Consider the following 26001-nt stretch of genomic DNA (forward strand, 5'->3'; position numbering starts at 1 on the left):
CTAAGGAGAATTTCTTAATTTCCAGGAATAAAACATAATTAGTCATTGGCATTTCTAAATTTCATCAGGACACCAAGAACCCTGTGCAATTTGATACAACATTTAGCAGTGAAATTTTAAAATGATCATTTTTTTTCACCTGCAGAGATTTTAGAAAACTGACATTTTAATCAGTCTACTACCTTCTTGAAACAAAACAGACCTGGATTCACTTAGAATTCCAACAGACACACAGAGATAATTTTAGGGCACAGTTTATCTTGGTACAATTATTTGTAACATTTTGCAGGCAGATACCTTTTTTTCCCTAGACCTCTACATCAAACAAGCTAGAAGATCAAGACGTTAATTTAATAATTATAGAAATTTTTCAACAATCTTACATCTACAACATCCTCACAAATTATTGATTATTCCAAATAAAATATTTTTTTCTTTAAGAACATAGTTTAAAATTTTATTTGTTCTTTATTCATATTAACAAGGAATATTTACTTTGAATGTTTAGATTTACAGAAAAATTGGGAAATTAAAAAAAAAAATGTCTTTCATTCCATCCTTCCCAAGGTTAATACCTTTTTTTTATCGATTGTCAACATACTATATATACAACCAGAGATATGAAAGATTGTGCTGCATATGTGTAATAAGAATTGTAATGCATTCTGCTGTCATTTATTTTTTAAAATTGTATTTATTCTGATAATTATGTGAATTTTTAGTTATCTTCTCTTGTTTATTATTGAATGTTCTTGGCAATGTTTTATAACAGCCCATGTGGATTATTAGTGCCCCAATTTTCAAGAAAATTCAGTACTTTTGAAACATTTAAGAGAGAAAAACTCATCACCCATTTTGAGAAAACTGTCAACTTAAATGTTTTATTGAAATTATTTTCAGGGCTGGGATTGTGGCTCAGTGGTAGAACGCTTGCCTATCCCAGGTGGGACCCGGATTCGATTCTCAGCACCACATAAAAATAAAGGCATTGTGTTGTGTCCATCTACAAAAAAAGATATTCTCTCTCTCTCTCTCTCTCTCTCTCTCTCTCAAAAAAAAAAAATATTTTCAGGGCTGGGGTTGTAACTTGGTGGTAAACGCTTGTCTCGAATGTGTAAGGCACAGGGTTTGATCCTCAGCACCACATAAAAATAAATGAAGATATTTTGTACATCTCCAACTAAATTTTTTAAAAATTATTATTAATTCTTACATCTAACTTTCTGCCTTACATCTACCAAGTTCTTTGGACTCATCCAAAGTTAGGAAATTAAATGCCTCAGGTGCTAGATAATCTGAATTATTTTAAGACAAAATTGGTCTCCTTTATTAATGCTAGTTTCTGTTGACCATTCCTGTAAATCTGTAAACACTGTTTAGTCAATTTCATACTCAGCAGTACATAATAAAATCAGAAGCAAATAACAAAAAACAAGACTAAGTAAGTAAATAATATATGAAGAAACAACCCTTTCTTTGTTTTTCTCTCAAATTAATAGGCATTTTGTACCCGTGTTCATTATATTATTATGCTAGAACATATAAAAACTGTAGGATTCCATTGATCATATTTTGTGTTGTTCTATTTTGTGGTGGTTATTTTTTTTATTTTTATTTTTTTGGTGGTACTGAAGATTGAAACCAGGGCTTTGTACATTCTAGGCACTCACTCTGTCAACCATGTCCCCAAGCCTCCAGGCATTCTTAATTCTGTGTTCTCCATTCTACTAATAAGCTTAGCATTCTTAAACCAAAATCTTCTATTCTAATATTTCAAACATGATAATAACTTTCATCTATAATTTTTATTTGGTTTAATATAAGATGAGATATTACCTTCTTCCTTCTTTTATTTGTTGCAGTACTGAGGATTGAACCCAGGGGCACTCTACCACTGAGCTACATCCCCAGCCCTTTCTATTGTTTTAGATTGGGACAGGGACTTGCTAAGTTACCCAGCCTGGCCTCAACTTGTGGATCTTCCTGAGTAGCTGGGAATACAAGCATACATAACTTTGCCTGGACCACTTTGTGCTTTAATCATTCCCTTCTTTGACACATATGCATTTATTCTTTGCTTCACTTTCATGATTATTCCTACATAGGCGTGTTGGGTTTTACCTCTTCTTTAACATATCCTGTAAATGTGTTTTTTAGCTCGCTCTTTATTTCTTTTCCTGGTGTTCTAGGTATCTTCTTCTACTGAAAAATACTTGTATGATATATTTTATGTGCTGAATATTCTAAAGCAGCATATCTATCATACTTAATTTGCTTTTTTATTTTTATTTTTTATTTTTTTAGAGAGAGAGAGATAGAGAGAGAGAGATAGTTTTTTTAATATTTACTTTTTAGTTTTCGGTGGACACAACATCTTTATTTTTTTTTATTTTTATGTGGTGGTGAGGATCGAATCCAGTGCCCCGCGCATGCAAGGCGAGTGCGCTACCACTTGAGCCACATCCCCAGCTCTGCTTTTTACATTATTAATGGTCATCTCTAAATTTGAGATGAGAAATATGAGCAAAGGATGGTGTTGTTATTTGCTAAGGAGCAGTCCAGGAACTCATGTTAAAATCAGACTTCAATTACATATTTGCACCTAGTATTTATGCTTTTAATCACTTTACTAAGTGCTTCTCATGTATAATTGTGTTCAGTGTAATTTCACTCATTTTATGCATTCAAAATCAAACTGCCATATGTTCCCTATGTCCATTTCTATATTCTACCTTCAGAGGGAGAGAGAGAGAGGGAGAAAAAGGAATAATACTATTAATTTTGAAGTCACAAAATATATTTGCTCACATGAAATATACTACTTAGAAAAATTGATATTTTTAGAGCAATCATATCAAAATTCATTTTTTTCAATGTTGGCAATTAAACCCAGTTCCTTGTGTATAGAAGTCAGGAGCTCTACTACTTGACTACACCTCTTATTTCATTATTTATTCTCTATGTTAAATGATGCTTTTACTAGCCACCAAGTCTTTTTTTGCCATAAAACATGAGAAATGTCCAAGATTTCCTTTCCTCCCCTTTTCTTAAATATAAACACCCATCAAATCCCACTTTTAAATGTTTTTGACATATGCCCGTTTTCATCTACACTGCCTTAGTTTTATTGCCTATCATTGCTAGTGTGGTCCAATAAATGGTGTGCATTGGGTTTATCAGAAACATCTAAGGAAGTTTTTGTGTGCATGTGTTTGAGTGTATAATCACATGTGCACATGTATGAATGGTCATTTGTATTTATTTTTTCTGATATATATATATATATATATATATATATATATATATATATATATATATTTAAATGTAATGTGTATCTATACCTACTTTGTATTTGTCTTTGATTTTGTCCCATTTCTGGAAATTCAGATTCAAAATATCTGATGTAGCAAGTAGCATTCTCTATTTTTAATTAGTTTCTTGGTGCTAAAGATTACTACTCAGAAAGTGGTTCCCAGTCCACTGCCATTGATCTCAACAAGGAACTTCTTTTTATTGTAGATTCTCAAGTCTCAGTTCTAACTGACCGAATCACAATCTGCAGTTTAACAAGTTCCTCCATTTGGACCTATGCACAACAGAATGTGATCAGCATCTGGTTAGAGTGTAGCAGTCTAATACCTTTATCAATTTCTAGTACAAAATACTACCCATTGTATGTAGATAAGGCCCAATCTCCTTCACATTTGACACATAAAATAGTTAGCAATCCAACCATGATTTGATTTTATGAGACCTTATTTTCAACCAAATCAAAATATAATATACACAATAGTCAACCTATTAAAAAATTCTGGAAATACTCCACACTTCTTTATTTCTTGCCTTTCACATTATATACCTTATTTATTTGAACTCTTATTTTTTCTAACCAAAGATACAACTGTTATATCACCTAAAATCCTATACTACTACTTTTAGATCATTTAACACATTGCACAAAATTATACTAATAAGAATTTTGTAACTTTTTACATACAAACACATTTATATATATTTTATCTTCAAGGCATACATTCTCGTATGCAAAATTACATAGTAGTATTTAAGTAAAAACTGTTTGAAGGAAAGGTGTTTGTTTTAGTTTTAATACTAAGTCTCCAGTAGCATTTAACACATATTTTCCTTCACACATCTATTTCTTCACTGGATCCAAATTCTTAGAAAATAGACACAATGATTTACTTAGTTTTCTATAGTTATTAATTGAGCGCATGTTATGGAGGAAATTCCATACTAACATATTTGTGTTGAAATGAGTTAACACCACAATAAAATGAAAACAACAAACTCTTATCCTATGAAGCGTCTTGAAACTCAAAAATATTCAAATCAATAATAACTAGTTTTGAATCTATTTTATTCTGTTTATTATACATTTCCTTGCATAACCTACAAATATTGTGAAAATTTAATTAACGATATTGACATTTGAGTACAAATTTCACTCCTATTTGATTATTCAGGAATGGCTGTGTGAATTTGATCATATGTTTTTGACATATATCTCACATGGGAAAATGTCATCTAAATGATCGGTAATCAAGAATTAATCGATGTTCAAAGAGGTCATGCGAGTGAAAAGAAAGGGTCAAGAGGTTTAACCAAAAGAAAGAAATAATTAAAATTGAAGGTGAAAAAATCTGTAAGGAAAGTCCAAGAAATGACAAGTTTGAGAAGATGATGATGTCAGGCAAAGTGTGGGATTGTTACCTGTCCTCAGTCATTGAACCATAGCTTGAGCAAATATCAATTCAATACCCATTTATTGAGAATCCCCCATATATCATACATATGAATACCTGGACATTCTAAATAATTAAAGTGAAGTATCACACTAAAGAGGAGATGTTTATGAAATGAAGTCCATGCTGATTAGAACATATTTTTGCTTTAAAACTAATAGAATGTCCTTTTCTAAAATCCATTTTTTAATTTAATAGAATTCAATAAATTCAAGAAGTGAATGTATATGTTGCAACCCCAAATATAACTTAAGTAAACTTCATTGCAGAGCAAGAAAGGAAAGTTTCATTATTAAAGTAAAATTATTTCATGTGGTATGTTTGTGTTTATAAAGTAGGAAGAATAAAGACCATCTGTCTCCTATTTTGGTATTAATGTAAATAAAAGTAGAAATGCTGCTTTCATCTGAGCAGACTGCCGTCTTGTCTGAAGGATGAATGGAGCAATCTGTGTGCTGACATGCTTGCTAGGCCCTGAGTCCATTAGGATATCAGAAATAGGTCACTCATCACTTATTTTGAATGTGGCATTTAATTAAAACTAAAAAAAAAAAAAAAAAAAAAAAAAATCTTGAGGAGGGAGATAGTCCAAGTTCTACACTCAATCCAAGTTTATTTCAACAGGCACCACTTAGACATGTAAGTTCTTAGCCGCCTTGATGAAGCTGGCGTAGGGCATTGTGTAAAAATTTTTCATCACTGCTCAGACTGTGGAGTAATAAATTAAATTATGGGAGAGTGTTTACACTAGCCCATTTAAAAGTCTCTGGATGCCCATGTAAGTGCTCCACTTAAAGTCACATGTGTGAAATTTCTCTCCAGAGTAAGGGCAGTATAAACCTTAGTTATAAGCCTGACAAATCAGAAATCAAACATCTGTCACACAACACTCAATCAGCACGTCACCTCCCTTAACCTCTTACATGATATTATAACAGTAGCTACTCAACTGTCAGCTACTTTCCAATGTGCTTTAATATACATGGGAGAGAATGTAAAACTCTGATCAGAGTATAGAAAGCAATACTTCAACAGATGAGTTTTAAAAAAGCAAAACACCTTCTTCAGCTTTGGCAACAAATGTATTTTGAATGAGAAGCACTAAAAAAAAAGAAATCAATAAAAGATGCCACCCTTACTGTGAGCGTATACCAATGTCCTGTGACACTGTATATCATATGAGAGTGTAAATCATGAAATTACTGAAAATAATGAACATTTTACATTATAGGTTCCAAAGCATTTCTATAGAAATATGATCTTTCAAAAGAAACATTTAAAAAAGAATATTACAATGCATGTTTCATTATGTTATTCATTGCCTAGGTAACTAAATAATGCAATGAAATTGGCATTTAAAATTAAAAATATGCAACTATAGACTCATTAATTGAGTCATTTAATAACCACACATGGAATCGCTAAGGAGAGTTTCTGAAGCCTCTAGGTAAGTGTGCATTGTGTTTACACTGGAGAAATATTTTACCATTCTGAAAATGTTTCACTTTTCATAAATAATTTATATGTTTAAGAAGCAGGCAGTATTTCTGTTTTTTAGGCCTCCAAATCAGTTGCATAAGAACTTTATCACAGAGCCAGAGGCATTTATGTTTAGTACCATGATAAAATATTACAAGAAAGACAAAAAAAATCTTCCATCGGATTTATTCAAACAGTTTCAGAGAAGTATGGTGGAAAAAACTAGAGCACTTTTGAAAGGACAAATAAACTTGGATGACTAAACAATAGAGAAATTATTTTTGCCTTTTTTTTCACCAAAAGAATTTTAGTCACCTTGAATTTTAGATGGTCATAGCTGGAAGGCACTGATGGATCTCAAACTCAAGATGTGAGATTACAGAAGAAACCTGGGGCCAGAAGGCTCATCTTTCTGTGAATGCTTCAATGAAGTGTATGTGCACCTGTGTTTAGACTAAAGAATCCCAGCATGAACTAACTTTGACTCTTTCAAAACACTTGGTGCTATTTTGTTGATAGTGCTCAGGAATTTGAATGCAAGACACAGTGAAATATCTTCTCAGATTGGAGGGAAGGTAAATTGAGGGTAATTTCTTCTATACTTGAATCAATCACAGAGAGCCTATCTTTCTCACAAGGAGCAGAGTAAAAAGAAGAGAGTTATGAGTTGCCAGGAGTTGATCTTGTATTGTACGCTTTCCCCATCTTGGGCTAAAGTAATTGAAAATTAGAGGTTTCCTTAAGTTGAGAAGGCTGAAAAAGAGAAATTGGAACTGAAATTTTCAGGTGGTGTCTGAGGTCGTGTGTACCTATGCATATATATGCATGAGAGAGATAATGGTAAAGCAATTGCATGTATGGTGATTCTGCATCAACTTGAAGCAGCAAAGAAAATATTAATTGTGTTACAGTTGGTGCAAAGAAGAGCAGCATCATGTCACTCTGTCAACTGGGATGCATTTGTGTTGTGGGAGATGCAATATTACAAAGACCAAACATGCCACATGTAGGGCAAAGTACTTCATTTGAGGGGATTGTTGTGGGGAGTTCCCTGGAGAGATATAAATGAATGGCCTTGAGGCACCTACTAGCCAGAAGTATAATAGAAACTGTAGCTTAACTGTGAGAAGTCATCAGCCGCAACAAGAACTGAACAAGGGCTAAGTATGCTTAAGAGAGATCCATGGCCCTGGTCAAGGCATGGGCACAAACCATATATTCACTAGCAAATTCTGTGAACTCTTCAGTTCAAAAAGCTAGGAAACCACAGGAGCTAACAAAACAAAACAAAACAAAAAATTCCAAAGCAAAAAACTGCAGCTGAACCAAGGCCCAGAGGATGCACATGTACCTGTGGGTTCTCCAATAGCCATAGGTTTATATAAGCAGATTTTGCCTCCTTTCCAGATACACAAAAGTTATCTTGGGAAAGTGTATTAAGCTAAGAGTCTATCTGTAAGCTATTGAGTTAACTGTATAAACTACAACAAACAAGGTTCTGTCTTTAGCATTTTCTTTTATATAATGTGCATATAATAGTACTAGCTCCTTTATATTTGCAAGGTTTTGTATAAAGCATTTACTTAACTCAGTGTCTAGAACAAAGTAAATACTCAATAAATATCAACTGCTGAAATAGTAACTCCTTCTCTTATTTAGCTCAAGAGGAGCTCAACAAATTTAATATTCTCTTCTTGCTTCATTTTGTTTCCTTATTTTAAGAGATATACTCCTTATTTGTACATTACTGAGTTGGGATTATCAATTACAATTATATCTTGACTTCTTTCTTCAAATTAACTAGGGTATTCTTTGTTGAATCCAAATATAAATGAAATGTATTCACTTAAAATTTAGTTCATCTGCACTCAGTAATGTTGATTGACAAGCTTAAGATTTCCAGCCTGGCACAATTGTACATAGGGCTGCAGAATTTTTTGATATTCCATAAACATTAACAAAAACCCCAGAGACCAATTTGGTGATATTCTGTTACCCTGGTGAAAAGTAATAAATGTAGTGCAAAATTTAAATTTTACTTTCATAGACAGAAGCAATTTTACTAATTTGTAATCATTTGAAGAAAACTACGGAATAGACAATACTTAATATAATATGTACACTTGGAATGAACAGATTTCTAAATTGATGCTAAGGCCAATAATAATATTATAAAACTTGATTCATGTATACCCAAACATGTATGGCAATAAGCATAAAATTCAATATCAAAGTGTGCCGTGTGCTTTAAATTCTGTCATGTATAAACATTGCTTCTTCCCCGTAGAGAATTGTACTTTATACACTAGGAATCTCACACTTTCTACTCCAACATTCTCTCTGTATACTCTGCTTTTGCTTTCATATTCCAGAATAATTTGTCATATTTTCGGGTTTTCTCTCTCTCTCTCTTTTTCCATCTGTCCTATGCATAAGTGCATGTGTGTGTGTGTGTGTGTGTGTGCACGTGCGCATGTGTGCATGTGTTTCTACGGTTGTTTTAGAAAAAATACTCTTTCTCAGAACCTGGAATACTGCAGAAATTCATAATATTTCTTACATAACGATTAAATACATAAATTTAATATATTAATATATTTTTTTAAATCAACATATTGAAATCTAAATTTCCCAAATAAATATTTGTAATTCCACTCCTCAAATTTATCCCCAGGAAAAAGAGGGTAATTATTTTACTTATATTTTTTAAAGAGTTTCTCAAATCTAATAATTTTATTTTTTAAATATCAACTAAAAATGAAGGAAACATATATTTCAATGTAAATTAATTGACTGAATTCAAGTAAAGTTGATTATTACTGTATAAGTAAATTCTGTAATAGGTTTAAAACCCAAAATAACACCCTCACATAATTACTAGTTCTTTTCATTCAAACATTTTTAACAGCTCCCACAACTTTTGGTTGTATGAGTGATGAAAATATTTTATACATTAATATTTTATGACTTAGCTGGTACCTAAAGACAAGTGAGGAAAATATTAATAATGCATGTCAAATAGATACATTTTAAAATAGAATACTGGAAGTAAAAAATACACATTGTATAACTTGCAAATAATGTTTAACTCTTTCTGTGTTGCTTTTCAATATAATTGTGAATATATATGTATACATATATTCATATATATATATATACATATATATACAAAATTTCATTTATATATATATATACATATATATATATGTATATATATATATATATATACATATATATATATATATATATATATATGTATATATATATATATAAATGAAATTTTGTCATGAACTTGGCCTTTTAAAGGTTCATCTATTAATCTTTTTAGACCCCTTCAAGTGAAACTAACAAGAAACTAACAAGGCCCTAAGCCAAGAAAAAGGGTTTGAAGCATTTATCTAAGATATCCTCCCAAAGCTGCAAGTTTACATAAATAGGTCCCTTCATTCCCCATACCTCTGTAAATATAGCTACCTTGTGTAATTTAAAAGTTCCATGCTCATTTTCTTACATCCCTGATTCCCCAAGTTTTATTTCATGTTTTGTACCAATTATTTTTTTCTGGCAAAAAATTTAGAATGCACTGATAGATTTCTTACATTCCTGTGGACACTGTTGACAAGAAAACTGCTGTAGTTATAACAAGAAAGACTCCATATTACCTGGCTTCAAAGTTTCCATAAGCTCCACCTGACAACCAGAGTGGGGGATACAATCATGTGGTTTACTGTATTATCTACTTAATTGATGTTCTGCAGTTCTTTAAGTGAGTGTTCTATTGATTGACTTTTATTTCTAACCTCCAGAAAAATTTGGTACCATTCAACTCAAACCATCACTTTATTTTACAAACCAATGCATTTGCAGTTCGACAACTTCAGAGATGTGGTTTCATTTGTCCACAATGTGTTCATCAGAAGACTGGAATAGTATACATATCTCCTCCTGTATAAAGGAAGTTCATAACAATGTTTCCCAGGCCTGGTGTTATGATTTGGATCTGGAATGTCAACACAAAATCTCATATGTTAAGCAATGTACCAATGTTCAAAGGTGAAAAGATCGGATTTTGAAAGTTGTAACTTCACCAGTGGATAAATCCATTTGATGGATTATTAACTTAAATTAACTACTGGGTGGTAACTGCAGGCTGGTGGGTGTGGCTGGAGGAAGTAGGTCACTGGGGGTTTGTACTTAGGACTAAATCTTGACCCTGCCTCCTTTCTTTCTGCTTACTTGCTGCCAGAGTTGAGAAGCTTTCCTCTGTCTTGTCCTTTGGCCATGATATTCTGCCTCCCTTCAGGCCTGGATCAAGAGAGTTGGCTTACCTTGAACTGAAATGCTGATACTGTGAGCCCCAAATAAACTTTTCCTATTCTAAGATGTTCTTGCCAGGTATTTTGGTGACAGTAATGAAAAGCTGACTAATACATTGGGTATTTTGGTCACAGTGATGAAAAGTTATCACAACTGGGCATCCTAAGTCACTTCAGACATTGATCCACTTTAGCAGCTTGATTAAAAAATGAGTGTTTTCAGGTCTAATTAGGAAAGTCAAAGATTGGAACTCATAATGACTTCTTCAGAGATGCCCCTGTGCTCTTAGAAGAGAACAGAAGACTCTTACTGTTTCAGTGTTATTGAGTACACACTGTTATAATTCACAACTATGTCAGGGATGCTTTATAAATTAGAACTTCCAGTATGTATAGAACATCCTCAAACCTCCTCTGGATGCTGATAATAGGTGGTTCCAACACATAGTAGTGACTCTTCTTGCCCTAGAATTCCATTCACAACATAGTAGTCAAATTCGTAGTCTATAATACATTTGAGGTATTTTGTAAATTGTTCTTTATACTGGACTTTGTGCAAGTTTCTGTCCCATCATTGTGATCTGTGGCACACTTTAAAAATGCATGCAGTTGTAGAAGTAGAACCTTACATAATTAATAATTGAACTCATATTTCAAGAATACGAGAGGATATATTTTGGTTATATATGAATAATACACCATTTTCTATATGGGCTGTGAACACTGGTATATTATGTTTTCCACAGGAGTCCTGGAAATAATAAATACCCCTGCATACTCAAGGACCATAGAAGCCCTATCACCCTGAATCACACGAATTCACTAAGATGCTCCTTTCATTCTAAAACCATTATACATATTTCATGCATGGCAATCCTTCCTTGGACATATCTTGCTTCACTTAATCTCCTTATGCTATATCTAGATTAGGAAAGTAAAGGTGCAAAATGTGTTGTACAGTAAAATAAGGACAACTTCAACAATTAGCATGGTAAGAAGGTTATACTCCAGATGACTCATTTTGCTACAATCTTTAAAGCCAATATTTTCCTACCAGAATGTTTCATAGGAAGATACTGAGGGGAAAGCATGTCAGTTGATCAACATTCCTTTTTCCTGTCACGCACAAAGCTCACCTAGTTGTCAGATAAAAAATCAAGACACAGATAACAGCTTTCTTATGGGAAACTGGCCTAGATTTCTGAGTCAGGGCTATGAGGGACTAGAAAGTTGGGTTTTGGCATGAGACTTAAGTAAGATATCCTAGCTTTACCATGTTAGCTGTGAAACTTCAGTTTTCTTGATTTCTCACAGTTTCATATGCTTCATCTGCATGGAATTATGTGAATAGACAATATTTCATTGCCTTTCTGATAAGCAAAGTTAATAATAATATATTTAGTTTAGTGTATTGCTTGAAAAGGCAAAAGTAAGAAAGACAAACGAAAACTAAAATCATAATGAAGATGTGGGCTTTTGTGATATTTTCAGCCCAACTCATGTTTTGACAATTGCTTCTAATCAATGATTTTTGTTGGACAACACTTTATATTCTTGTTTTTATTCTTGGGTTTCACCATCCTACCAGGGCCTTGTAATTTTTGTTTTTGATTTTTTTTTTTTGTATTTGATAACTTAGAGATGTTCAATGTCAAAACCTGAGCTTATAATCACTATTAACCCTGTTTTAGAAATCTAGGCCAATTGCAGATTAGGCTCTAAAAACCCAGTATCAAAGCCAAAGTGTAGGCATTTTAACTTTCAATAGATTTCAGTTATAGAAACACTATAGCTTTCTAAAAGCTGTTTGATTTTAGAAAAATTTAAATAGCACTTTTGTGAAAGATGCTATAATGAAATACTAAAACTGGGTGGTTTATAAAAATAAACATTTATTTCTCATAGGCCTAGTGACCAGAAAGTCCAAGATCAAGTTATCAACAAATACGGCATTAAGCAATGGGGACTATTTGCTCATAAATGGTAGCTACCTTCTTGCTATGTCCCTGTATGGCAGAAGGGGGAAGTCAACTTTGCAGAGCTTCTCTTATAATGCCACTAATCCTATTCATGAGGGCTCTACTTTCATGACCTAATGACATCCCAAGGACGCAACTCATAATACTATTTTGGTAACACAATTAAAAACCAACATATCAATTTGGGGGATACAAATGTTTAGAGCGTAACAAATAAATGTTATTGATAACTTCTCACATAAAGGAGGAATTGTTCTATGCATGGATAGGTATCCTAAAATGAACTGGCTTCTGTTCAGTTTGCTTAATCTAATTTAGTAGGGAACATAAGACACACCCACCCATGAATGTAGAAGGAGTATGAGAAGAGAGCAAGAGCCAAGTGTGATAGTGGTGAGGAGGATAAAGTTAATACTGATCAAGTATTGTGCAAAAACTTTAGGGGAAGCTGTATAGTTCTTTAGCTTTCTAATTATTGAGAAATAAGTACAGGGGAGAAGGGGGAAAAATCCCACTAATCAAGAACACAAGCAGAAAAATAAAAGTTAGTTCACCAGTGGTTATTGCTAAGCTGAAGTTCATCACTTGGAGCCAAATTTTGTCAATGCTTCTGATGCCTTGAAAATTGGTAAGAGGAGCAGGAAAAGGTTAGACCTTTCCAGATGGAGGATAATGATGTCCCTGCAGAAATATGAAATGAAAGGAGAGAAGAGTGGGAAAGCAAGAAAAATAAAAACTTGGTGGCGTAAAAAGATAATTTGATTTTTTACTTTAATAGACTTCTGACTACTAGTTTACCAATTATAATTTCTCAAGTATTTATGAAAACTACAGAACCCTAAAGAGAGAAATAGAAGAAGATCTTAGAAGATGGAAAAATATACCCTGTTCATGGATAGGCAGAAGTAACATCATCAAAATGGCGATATTACCAAAAGTTCTCTATATACAATGCCAATCAAAATCCCAACGGCATTTCTTGTAGAAATAGAGAAAGCAATCATGAAATTCATATGGAAAAATAAAAGACCCAGAATAGCAAAAACAATGCTAAGCAGGAAGTGTGAATCAGGCGGTATAGCGATACCAGACTTCAAACTATACTACAGAGCAATAGTAACAAAAACAGCATGGTACTGGTACCAAAACAGGCAGGTGAACCAATGGTACAGAATAGAGGACACAGAAACCAATCCACAAAATTACAACTATCTTATATTTGATAAAGGGGCTAAAAGCATGCAATGGAGGAAGGATAGCATCTTCAACAAATGGTGCTGGGAAAACTGGAAATCCATATGCAACAAAATGAAACTGAATCCCTTTCTCTCACCATGCACAAAAGTTAATTCAAAATGGATCAAGGAGCTTCATATCAAATCAGAGACACGCCGTCTGATAGAAGAAAAAGTTGGCTACGATCTACATACGGTGGGGTCGGGATCCAAATTCTCAATAGGACACCCATAGCACAAAAGTTAATAACTAGAATCAACAAATGGGACTTACTCAAACTAAAAAGTTTTTTCTCAGCAAAAGAAACAATAAGAGAGGTAAATAGGGAGCCTACACCCTGGGAACAAATCTTCACTCCTCACACTTCAGATAGAGCCCTAATATCCAGAGTATACAAAGAACTCAAAAAATTAGACAATAAGAAAACAAACAACCCAATCAACAAATGGGCCAAGGACCTGAACAGACACTTCTCAGAGGAGGACATACAGTCAATCAACAAGTACATGAAAAAATGCTCACCATCTCTAGCTGTCAGAGAAATGCAAATCAAAACCACCCTAAGATACCATCTCACTCCAGTAAGATTGGCAGCCATTATGAAGTCAAACAACAACAAGTGCTGGTGAGGATGTGGGGAAAAGGGTACACTTGTACATTGCTGGTGGGACTGCAAATTGGTGCAGCCAATTTGGAAAGCAGTATGGAGATTTCTTGGAAAGCTGGGAATGGAGCCACCATTTGACCCAGCTATTCCCCTTCTTGGTCTATTCCCTAAAGACCTAAAAAGAGCATGCTACAGGGACACTGCTACATCGATGTTCATAGCAGCACAATTCACAATAGCAAGACTGTGGAACCAACCTAGATGCCCTTCAATAAACGAATGGATAAAAAAAAATGTGGCATTTATACACAATGGAGTATTACTCTGCATTAAAAAAATGACAAAATCATAGAATTTGCAGGGAAATGGATGGCATTAGAGCAGATTATGCTAAGTGAAGCTAGCCAGTCCCTAAAACACAAATGCCAAATGTCTTCTTTGATATAAGGAGAGTAACTAAGAACAGAGTAGGGACGAAGAGCAGGAGAAGAAGATTAACATTAAACAGGGATGAGAGGTGGGAGGGAAAGGGAGAGAGAAGGGAAATTGCATGGAAATGGAAGGAGACCCTCAGGGTTATACAAAAGTACATACAAGAGGAAGTGAGGGGAAAGGTAAAAATAATACAAGGGGGAGAAATGAATGACAGTAGAGGGGGTAGAGAGAGAAGAGGGGAGGGAAGGGGAGGGGAAGGGAGGGGGGATAGTAGAGGATAGGAAAGGCAGCAGAACACAACAGACACTAATATGGCAATATGTAAATCAATGGATATGTAACTGATGTAATTCTGCAATCTGTATATGGGGTAAAAATGGGAGTTCATAACCCACTTGAATCAAAGTGTGAAATATGATATATCAAGAAATTTGTAATGTTTTGAACAACCAACAATAAAAAATTTTAAAAAAAAGAATATGGTAAAAGTGTATGAATGAAAGAATAGATTATTTATTGCTTGATCTAAATTATTGCTTCATTATTCAATATATCCAGTAACTATATTGTTACTCATAATTTTTATTTGTTTTTAAAAAACCTTTCCTGTGAAACTATTTTTTGTGTTATTATCTTTTATAATCTAAAAAATCAATTTTCTGTAATAGTTTTCTTTCTCTTTAAATGACATATTTAGGTAGCTTTTAAAGCAAAGATAATCTGATTTATTGGTAGGAGTTACCTTGTTAAGAATAATCCTATTTTATGCATGTTAGATAAGAGAGCATTAACTTTCCCTAATAACATATAATCAAAAAGAAAAATAAACCACAGCACATTTAATCCTTTCCCCCGGAGAAAGAATAGATAAGCCAGGTGTTAAAAAAAAAATCATGCATTTAATTTGAATTTATTTCTGTGCTACGGGTGGGGGACATATTATCTTATAAATAACAAAAAATTGTGATCATATTAGGGTAGCCAGAGAGACAAATTTATGATCAAAATTGTTTGTCATGAACATAACCAGAACAGAAAGGGTATTTATTACATAGTTACTCATGAATACCCTGAAATCTTCCTCAGAATTCAACATGATGAATTGTAAAATACTTTAAAACATACTCAGAATTAAGGTAAAGTTCAGCATTGAATTTTTCTAAGATTACTAACTAGCACTCTGTGGCTATAGTACATAGAGTAGGGTTGTTTTGTTATGCCTGTAATATTGTTTATAAATATGAATTCGAATCCCGTCTGAGAAGTCATTCACATCAGGTTTTTAAGTATCTCTGTCTTACTTCTTCACTAATACACATTAATACCTGCAGGGTCTGTGTAATCAGTAAACTTACTGACCCCTGTGTTGTATATGTTTATAATTAGTTTGTTCAATTATTTTTCTTTTATAGGAAAAGTGTTAGAAATGAAAATGCTTATTATACTTTAACATGTTTCAAACACTCTATCAACTGCAAACTTTAGAAACACATGGTGCATACGATCACATTATGTGAGGCATCACCTGGAAATTTTTTTCCAATTTGCTAATGAGTAATGGGAGAAACCCACAGGCCGAGGAAGCAATTCCCTGGGTAGCATGCACTGAGCAGGACAAAAGTGCCTGCATCAGACATGAAGCAAATACAATTTATTCATAAGATCGAGTTAGAGTGTTGGTGACTCCCCATGTACTTTTTTCTTTAGAAGCTTTGTCTTGCCCAATTAGCATTCAATGGTGCTTGAAATTCCCCCTTGAAATGCCTTATGTTGACCTGTCCATTCTAATCAAGTTAAATACTACCTGGGAGGAAGATATATTAGCTATCACTTAGGCACAAATTAGTCTATCTGAACCTATTACTGCACATTGTCAACCAGCACAAAAGTGGGCCTTACAACAGTGCTTCCTGAAATCATTCTAAGGCCAGGCCACAGACCACTTGGTGGAAAACCATGTGATATTCATCCATTGCTCTTAAAACAGTTAAATATATTTTGTGATGCTAAATCAGATGCATTTTATTGCAGTCTAATATGGTAGAAAAAAATCACAGACTTCAAAAACCTTATACAAGAAAAATTGTAAATGTAAATGTAAATCATTCAGCAGTTTTGATTGCTAAAGAAGGGATTTAATTTTCTTGATTCTAATAAATAAATCACTAATAAGCTCACTCATCAATTTAGTAAAAATGTACCATGAGACAAAAAATTACTGAATGTACACATTTCCTGTAAGACAATTAAAAATCTCAAATATGTGAAAAATCTGTTTACGATATAACTGAAGATACAGTTTGTAATAAGGAGCTCCAATTATTTGACTTGGTTTGATAAAGAGAGTTGTGGGCACTATTTCAGTACCTTGGGAATAATGCATACCTTGAAAAATCGTCCTGTGTGAAAATTAACCTCCAGAACTCTAAGATAGTGTATGCAATATATTAACTTCATTCATATCAATCAAGAATTGTATTAGTTAGCTACAGCCAATGCTTGAGAAAAATGGCACATTAATTACTCAAATTAATTTCTGTAAAATTTAATCCTCTAGTAGAATTCAAGTGGAACAGACTGGAGTACAGATCTATTAAAGAATGAATTGATTGTGGATAGAGGAAAAAACAACATCCATTTTGATTTATAATTTAGGTAACAATGGTTTATCAATTTGATATTATACTATTCTTTACTTCATAATTGGATAAGGAAGCCTGAAAATCAAGGAATAATAAAAGTCTGCTTAGAAATCAGCAAAAAATGACCTTCAAGATATTTTTCTAACCAATATAGTCAATCAACTCAGTGAATACCTGGACATTTATTTGCACCCTCCAAATTTTCCCGGGTACAATAAATGCTATTATTTAATAGAAATGGAACTTCATCCAGCCTTATGTTCCTAATTTGGGAGCAAAGCACACTGGTAAATGAGGAAAGTCATAAATCTTAGTTAATTCAATTAATAATGGAGCTCTCAGAGCATGACAATTTAGTCTTGAAAGCCAAGGTTCATTTTACAGTGAAGAAAACCAAAAGATTACAAGAGGAAAAGAAGTGCAGTCACTCAATTGTTTAATGGGAATAAAAATAAAATTCTTTAAATGGTGAAATAATACTAACAACTTACACATTCAATGGATAGAAGGAATAGTCAGAAATCATACTTCCAGTTACTTTTATATAACTACACAATGTAAAATAGTTCAATGAACAACTAGTCATATGGACAAACAAATCAATTAAACTCTTTCTGAGAATGTATGCATATCAAGTGGAAATGACAGTGCCATTTCTTACCTCAGGGAAGAATTCTAAAGCCTCTATGTTATGTGTTTGTGAGTGTGTGTGTGTGTGTGTGTCTGTGTGTGTGAATCAGTTCAAACCCTTATATTAAAAAAAAAATGGTGCATGGAAGCTGAGAGAAGGGGATGAGGAAGGAAGGAAGGAAAGAAGGAGGCAAAGATGGAAGGAAGGCAAGAAGGAGGTAATGAAGGACAGAAGCCCAGTCACTGTCCTCTTTCCAGTAGGGAAAGCAGTTTTAGAAATTTTTTCCCCTAGGTTAGTGAATTGATTCACATAGCACATGACAAAATCCTACAATATGATAGTATGTACTGGACAATGGAAATGAAGCTAGTGTGAATAGAAATGAACATGTATTTTTCATACTTTTACTTACAATTTCAATACAGTAATTACATGACAATGTGAATTTACATAAAACAGGAACTGCTTTATGTAATGGCAAGGGTCCTTTGGCAAGTCATGGAAGCTAATTCCCACAACAGTAAAAGATTTAAGTGAGAATAAGTGAGGAAGGCTTCATGCCCCGGACCCCCTGCTGGGGTTGAACACAGGGACTTTTCCTACTGAAATACATCCACAGACATTTTCATTGTTTTATTTTGAGACATATTTTCTCTAAGTTGTCCAGACTGGCTTTGAACTTGTGATTTTCCTGCCTCAATCTCCCAACTAGCTTGGATTGTGAGTACGTGCCACTGTTCCTGGCTCAGTACCTTTTATCTAAACAAAAACAGCACACTGTCATTTTAGCTCTAATCTGTTGGGCAAAATTGAGTCATGAAGTATAATCCATACCGAGAGGAGGAAGTAAATCTCTATCCCTTGAAAGATAGATAACAATTTGTTCATGTATTTTTAAACCACAGCGTATACAATTTATATCTAACTAATCTACCTACTTATCTTCCTTCCTTCCAAATTGGACACAAACCATCTGCCATTGACTTCTTTATCTATATTTTCCACATCTCATCAACCATGCACCTAATCCCCCCCCCCCTGCTTTTTAGAATGATACAAAGAAAAGAAAAAGTAAGAAGATAAGTGAAGATTTCATGGAAAAAAGTATCTGAGAAATGCAAATACAAAATAAATAAATTGTGAGTTCTAGCATTTCCAATGTGATTCTGAAGAATGGGCAATATTTAGACATTTTTAAAGAGGCAAATTCTGGTAACCTGAGTCCAAGTAAAGAGAGAACGTGACTCCAATTATCTTCCTGTCTTCTTGACAATCTTAAGAGCTGTAACATTTAGCCACTTGAGATATATGTCACTATGTGTCTATCTGGGTGATTATACTACATCTTCTCATGTCCATCCAAAAAGGAATACTTGTGCCAAAAGGAAAAAGGCAAGCTCATGTTTTCAAATAACTTACAAAACAGAAGAAAAGAAGTAAGATAGAGTGCACCATTCTAACATGCAATGTGATAAAAAAGCAAAAGTTCATGAACATGAAGGAGTCAATTATTGAACATCTCAGGCATGGAGATGGTAAGTGCAATTTTCACTGAAAGGTTCACAGGGTAAGTAACAATTGACCTTGGAGTGAAGAATGAGTGATACTGGGAGAGAGAAGGTACCTAAGCAGAGGAAACAGCAAAAGCTTAGAGGAATGTGTGCACCTGCAATCTGATAGCTGCAAAATATGGCTGTCACATAGGAAAGTGGGGAAGCATGTGAGGAGTGGCCTCAGCTGTTTCTCAACACACTTCCCATCATCCTTGCAGGATGTATCATGTCTGGGTGCTGGTTATTCTCATTCTATCTTAAATGGTGATTTGAACATTTTTTATTTCTTTCAACTCTTCCCATTTTTGAAGAACATATTATTTGCCATAGATTCAATTCATGGGAGTAGCTGGTAAAACCACTACTCAATGGAGTTCATGGATATCACAATGAAGTATTTTAATAAAGCATATTCTTTTTTTCTATATATAATTTTAGCATTAACATGGGGGATATGTGCTAAATTCAATTTATATACTAAAACATAAAAGGTGATTTTTCTACAAACTTGGAAGGAATTTTATTGTTTCAAATGGGTAACTGAGGATTTTGGGATATATGGAAGATAGTCATACACTTTTTATTGGGTTCTCCACCAACAATATATGTCTCACTCAGCATAGGTCATCAGACAAATAAATGCTTTCCTAATTAAAAAAAAAAAAAAACAATGATCATCAATTATCATTGTTAGTTCTCATTGATCAAATTGAAAGGCTTTTAAATTTAGTAATTCTTGGATTCCATCCCAGATCAATTATATTGGCATTTAGGGGAAGAGCTGTAGACATTAAAAAACATTTCTCAAGTGATTGCTCCTTAGTAGGGATTGAGGCAAGGGCCTCTTGTATCCTAGGAAAGCAATCTACCACTAAGCTTCAGCCAGAGCCCTCTCTGATGATTCTTAGGTACATAGTAGAACTACAACCAGTGTTCTCTATCTTACTCCATGGTATATTATTTGCTTGTTTTGGTGCCAGGCATTGAACCCAGGGACTCACACATGCTAGGCAAGCACTCTATCACTGAGCTACATCCCCAGTCCCTATATTATTATTATTATGTGTCAGATAGACTCTATCTTACTTTCCTTGACTAGTATACATCCCTACTTCATTATCTTTCTGTTGCATCTCCTAGATACATGCATTGCTATAGGCTTGTTCTAGTAGACAAGTTATGGATTTATAAGACATTTATATTTCCATTTTCTAAGCAAATTTTGAGAACTAGAATGTGGAATTCTCTCAGGTATTCCTTAAGCTAGGTAATCATGTGACTATATGACACCATGTGTGTTCATGTCATGACTAGGAACTGGGACCAAGGCCAAAGCCAGACAACTCCAATAAGGAGAACAGCTTTGAAGACTTACTTATAAATATGTCTCAATAAAATAAATTTTCATCAGCCAGTTAGTCAGATAATGTCTTTATTTCTTAAAACCTGAAAAGGGGTAATACAGCACAATATACATTTCAGTCATTAAAAATTGAACCTCTGCTAAGCTTTATGAGCTATGATATTCCCCCCTACAAAAAAATTAAAGTACTTTCTAATTATTTCAAGGTGTGACTCTCAGATGGCTTGGAATGTGTCTATGCATTCTAAATTCTATATTATTTCTTCCTGCAGTTCTAAGACTCTTGCTGTTTATTAATAGAAATATCGAACCTCTGGGACATGGAGTTTTATGCAATCACTGCCTGCACTCACATTACACTGTTTCTTTCATTCGTAAAACTTTGAAAGTAAATGCCTTGTGGGTTTTCTCTATCACTTTTAAGATTCCCTGCTTCATTTCTCAATTACGTCTATGTATAAAGTATTAATTTAGGTATTTATGATAACTTCGCTGATAGTTCATCTGGTTTATTCTTTCAAATAATAAGGTCTAAAATACACAGGGAACAATTATCTTTCTGTGTACATTTTCTTCAATTATTCTTCTGCTACTTTAATTTCTACTCTGATTTACAAGATTCACTCACTTCTCTGCTTCTTTCTTTTCATTATGATTCTAAAAGTCTTACTTCCTACTTACATATAAAGAACTAATCATTACAACAAACATTTGCCTATGTAATTCACATATATATATATATATATATATATATATATATATATATATATAATCTATGAAATTTCATGCAATGTAGTTCCAGAAATTTGATAGATATTCAAGAATTATGGTACTTAATGGCTGGCCTGGTGAATTAGTTAATTTCCACTTTTTCTGAACTCAATTATTTTAATCACTTTCAAATCGTTATTTGATAATATTAGTCTGCAAACTTTCAACCTCAATTTCTAGTTTAAACTTACTATAAAATTAGCTATATTTTTTTCTACATCATTGTAGCATCAATTAGTGTAGAAGATAACCAAATGGCCAAATTTTATTAGTCATGAATACAACACTAAGCACACACTGGCCAACAGGGTGCTTAGAAACATGCAGCTTTGCATATAAACTCTAGAGTATGTAATAAATAAATAAATAAATCATAGTCTTGATTTCATTCCTCCCAATTACCTGGAGTAAACCTTTTTACAACTTGGCACATACTTCATATTAATGGAGTTGGCAAGATTTCCCATACAGCTTGCCATTAGAACCCTTTCCACACCATCTGCCCTACTGAAGTCAGGTAAAAGACATGTAATTTGGACTCAGTAAATCTGGGTGACAGTTTGAAATGCATCAGGCATTAATTATGAGCTTAGCCAAGTTAATTAGCATGTATACATTTAATTCCATAACTTATAAAATATAGATAATAAAAGCTATCTGCTGTATACTTCCTAAAACTTATAAATACAATAAACAGTATTTGACTACATAAACACTATATTTTTATCATTGTTTAGAATCAGGAAGACAATTACTTTTCTCATAAAAAAGTAATCGGGAATGACTGATTAATTTTCAGGTCACAGAAATTATTTTTAAAAATATATTTTAAAGCATTTTTCATTGTTTCAGTCATCCCTGTTCTAAAATTCTAAAACTTAGGTGACTTTTTGTTTTTAATTAAATGTATCTGAGGCACATAATGATCCAAAGTGTACTTTTAATATAATTTTATTTGTAAGATTTTATAAATAGGAGTAGTACATTTTTCAAACTAATCTTTTGTGTAGTTCGTTTTCATCAAATTACTATGATGTAGTCATAAAGAAAACTTATACTAACAAGTTAGACTATATCATGATAATGCTAATAGTAATGCTGTTTATAACAACAATAAAAATTAATACATTTTTTCTGGTACTTATTTGTTCTGAAGACTGCTCTAAATATTTTATATATATTAACTCTATTAATCCTCAAAATGCCATGATGCAGATTTAATTAGTTACATTTTTCAAATGAGAATTGAAACATAGATGAATAATAACCTGCCCAAGTTCACTACACACCCTTAAAATATCATGATGTTTTAATGGGTTGCACCTTCATTTTGAGTACTTTGGGGATTTTCCTGAATACCACACTGGGCTGATACCAGGAAAAAATATGAGATGGTGTATGCAAAATTATACATTTATAAATCATTATAAACATCACTATGCTTAATAAATTGTTACTATAAAGCATGACAAAACCACAACTGCAATGTAGGTTATGTAAATTACCACAACTCCAGTTTTCTCAGATAATGAAATGGAAATCTGTAGTAACTTTTCCATTGACTGGATATTCAAAAGTCTTATACAGGAATCAATTTTATTTTAGGAAAGAATTCATACATATGCACACTTAGCTTTCTTAATATCTAAACAAAATAATCTCACATGTTCTACATGAAAACATTGTGTTAGTGCTGGGGCTGTGGCGCAGACCTGGTACACTTGCCTGGCATGTGTGAAGCACTGGGTTCAGTTTTCAGAAACACATAAAAATTAATAAATTAAATAAAGGTCTATTAACAATTAAAAAAAATTTAAAAAAACATTATGTAACAGGAAAAATTTTTTTGGGGGGGGAAATATTTAAGGTTTTGCACATATCTTTTTAAGTAGATATGCCACCACTGATAGGAATAGTGGACAGTCTAATAATGGCCAAAAATATCTGTTGGGAACTTGATATTGTCCTTTTTAAAGCAGTTTTAGTTTTAATCATACTTTAAGTACTTATCCGTAAGAGGCATATATCATCATTAAAATATAAATTTAGTTTAAATACTACTTTGTCTAGAAGAAACAATGTAGTTGATGCTATTATTGTATAGGTGATGGCATCATTATGTGTGTTCACATGTGTGTGCATGAGTGCATGAGAGAGAGGGAGGGAGGGAAAGAATTTTCTGAAAGTCATTGCAGTTTGGAAGAAAGAAACGTGCAATATTATATAACTTATGCCTACACCCACACATAGGATTAAAAGTGTCTCTGACTTTAATTTTCCAAATGATATTCCATTGGCAATTAGACTAAATTGTAGTATTTTATATAGTAGGATATTACTATTAAGCCAAAGAAAAGAATGAAACCCTATCATTTGTGACAACATGAATAATTGGATAATTGTTGAAAATGGAAATAATTAGGTTAAGTGAAATTAACCAGGTACAGAAAGATAAGTACCCTTGTCCTCATTCATATGTAGACTCTAAAAATGTTGATTGCATGGGAGTAGAGAGCAGCAGAGCTGTGAGCAGAGGCGGGCGGAGGACTGATGAACATTGATCAATGGGTACCAAGTTACAGTCAGACAGGAGGAAGAAGTTATGCTGTAGAGTTACACAGGGGGTGGCTATGGATAACAGCAATGTACAGTGTATTTAAAAAAACCTAGAAAACAATTTAAATATTTTCATTACAAAGAAAAGTTAAATGATTCAAAAGATAAGTATGTTAAATCTGATTTAAATTTTACTAAATTTGCATGTTTTAAAACATCACATGGTACATCATTAACATGTACAGTTTTTATGCATCAGTTCAAAATAAATGAATAAAATAGAAAGCGTTAGGTCTTACTAATAGCACTGTAATATTGAAAAATTATCAAAAATCTCTAATAATATCTTTCAAGTGAGATGTTTGTACTAACACTTCCTGGTTGCAAAGCCCAATACCCTATATATAGATTATGGGCAACACTTGCCTACTGTTTTCTCCTTTAACTACCATTTTTCCTCTTAAAATTTTCTTCTCCAGATATCTCCAGGGACAAGCACTGCCTTAAGATGGTTGCAATGGCATGCACTCTCTCCTCTTCCACACATTTTATATTTCTTTAATATAGATTGCAGATGGCTCAAGGAAAAATTCCTCACTGACCCTTTTAACATTGGGCAGGCCCAGCATCTGAGTTTATAGTTTGCATAAATATTTAATTTAAAAAATAAACATTCTAGAGACAGGCCAAAGGAGATGAAAGAACTGTATGTATCTCTCTCTTTTATACAATGTCAACCCCCCAGTTTATTGCTCGATAAATGCTGACAACATTATGAAATATTCTTATATGGAGGAAATTGGGAATCTAATTTCATTTAGTCCAATTGTATCTAGAGATTACGAATGTTTCCATTATCCACTGTAATGACCCACTGAGGGGAATAGCTCTGAGAAGATTACACCCTGCGATTGAAGCCTTTATCAGTATTTTAATACATATTTGAGTTGCTACTTTGCAACCCCAGGAAATTGAGGTAAACAACTCTCTGAACTTCCAGTTGATGATGTTGGCAGAAAATGCCCACTTATTACAACTCTTTACAAAAAGAGCATCGTTCTAATGTGTGTTACCAGATGACTAAAGATTCAATTTTTGCATGTTTTACCCTCTTGGAAAGTGTTTCCTTAGATGCCTGAGTTAAAAAACACAAATGTTAAACGGAAAAGCAATACTGAAATACCCCATTATATTTAGTTAAGAACAAAAACTATTTTTAAATTAAGTCTATCACTCACAACTAAAATTTTCATGTTTCTTGCCTATGATTTCACCATGATCTGCTTCTTTAGTTTCAAATATAATAATGCATTTGGTGTTCAGTAATATTTATATTCAAAAATATATTCTACTGTATAATTTCAAAGTCAAGTAAGGCAATCTGCCAAACTTCCAATAGTAGTGTTAAATAAATATTATTTAGTTGGAAGAAAAATTTAATTATGTATTATTTTAAAAGAAAATAGTTCAAGTAAAAATAGCTTTCTTACTTTTGTTCTTATTATGAATTCTTATGAAAATTGCTACAGCAAAGGATGGCAAACATTATCTATTTATAAATTTATTATGAAGATTAGAGTATTAGTTCTAAGGATTAAATAGAGTAGATAAAATTATAACAAAGGAATGAAATCTTTCGAAAATCTCTTCTGTTTTTGTGGAATCAGAAA

This window comes from Marmota flaviventris, chromosome 8 (genome assembly GCF_047511675.1).
Source record: "Marmota flaviventris isolate mMarFla1 chromosome 8, mMarFla1.hap1, whole genome shotgun sequence".
Lineage (NCBI taxonomy): Eukaryota > Metazoa > Chordata > Mammalia > Rodentia > Sciuridae > Marmota > Marmota flaviventris.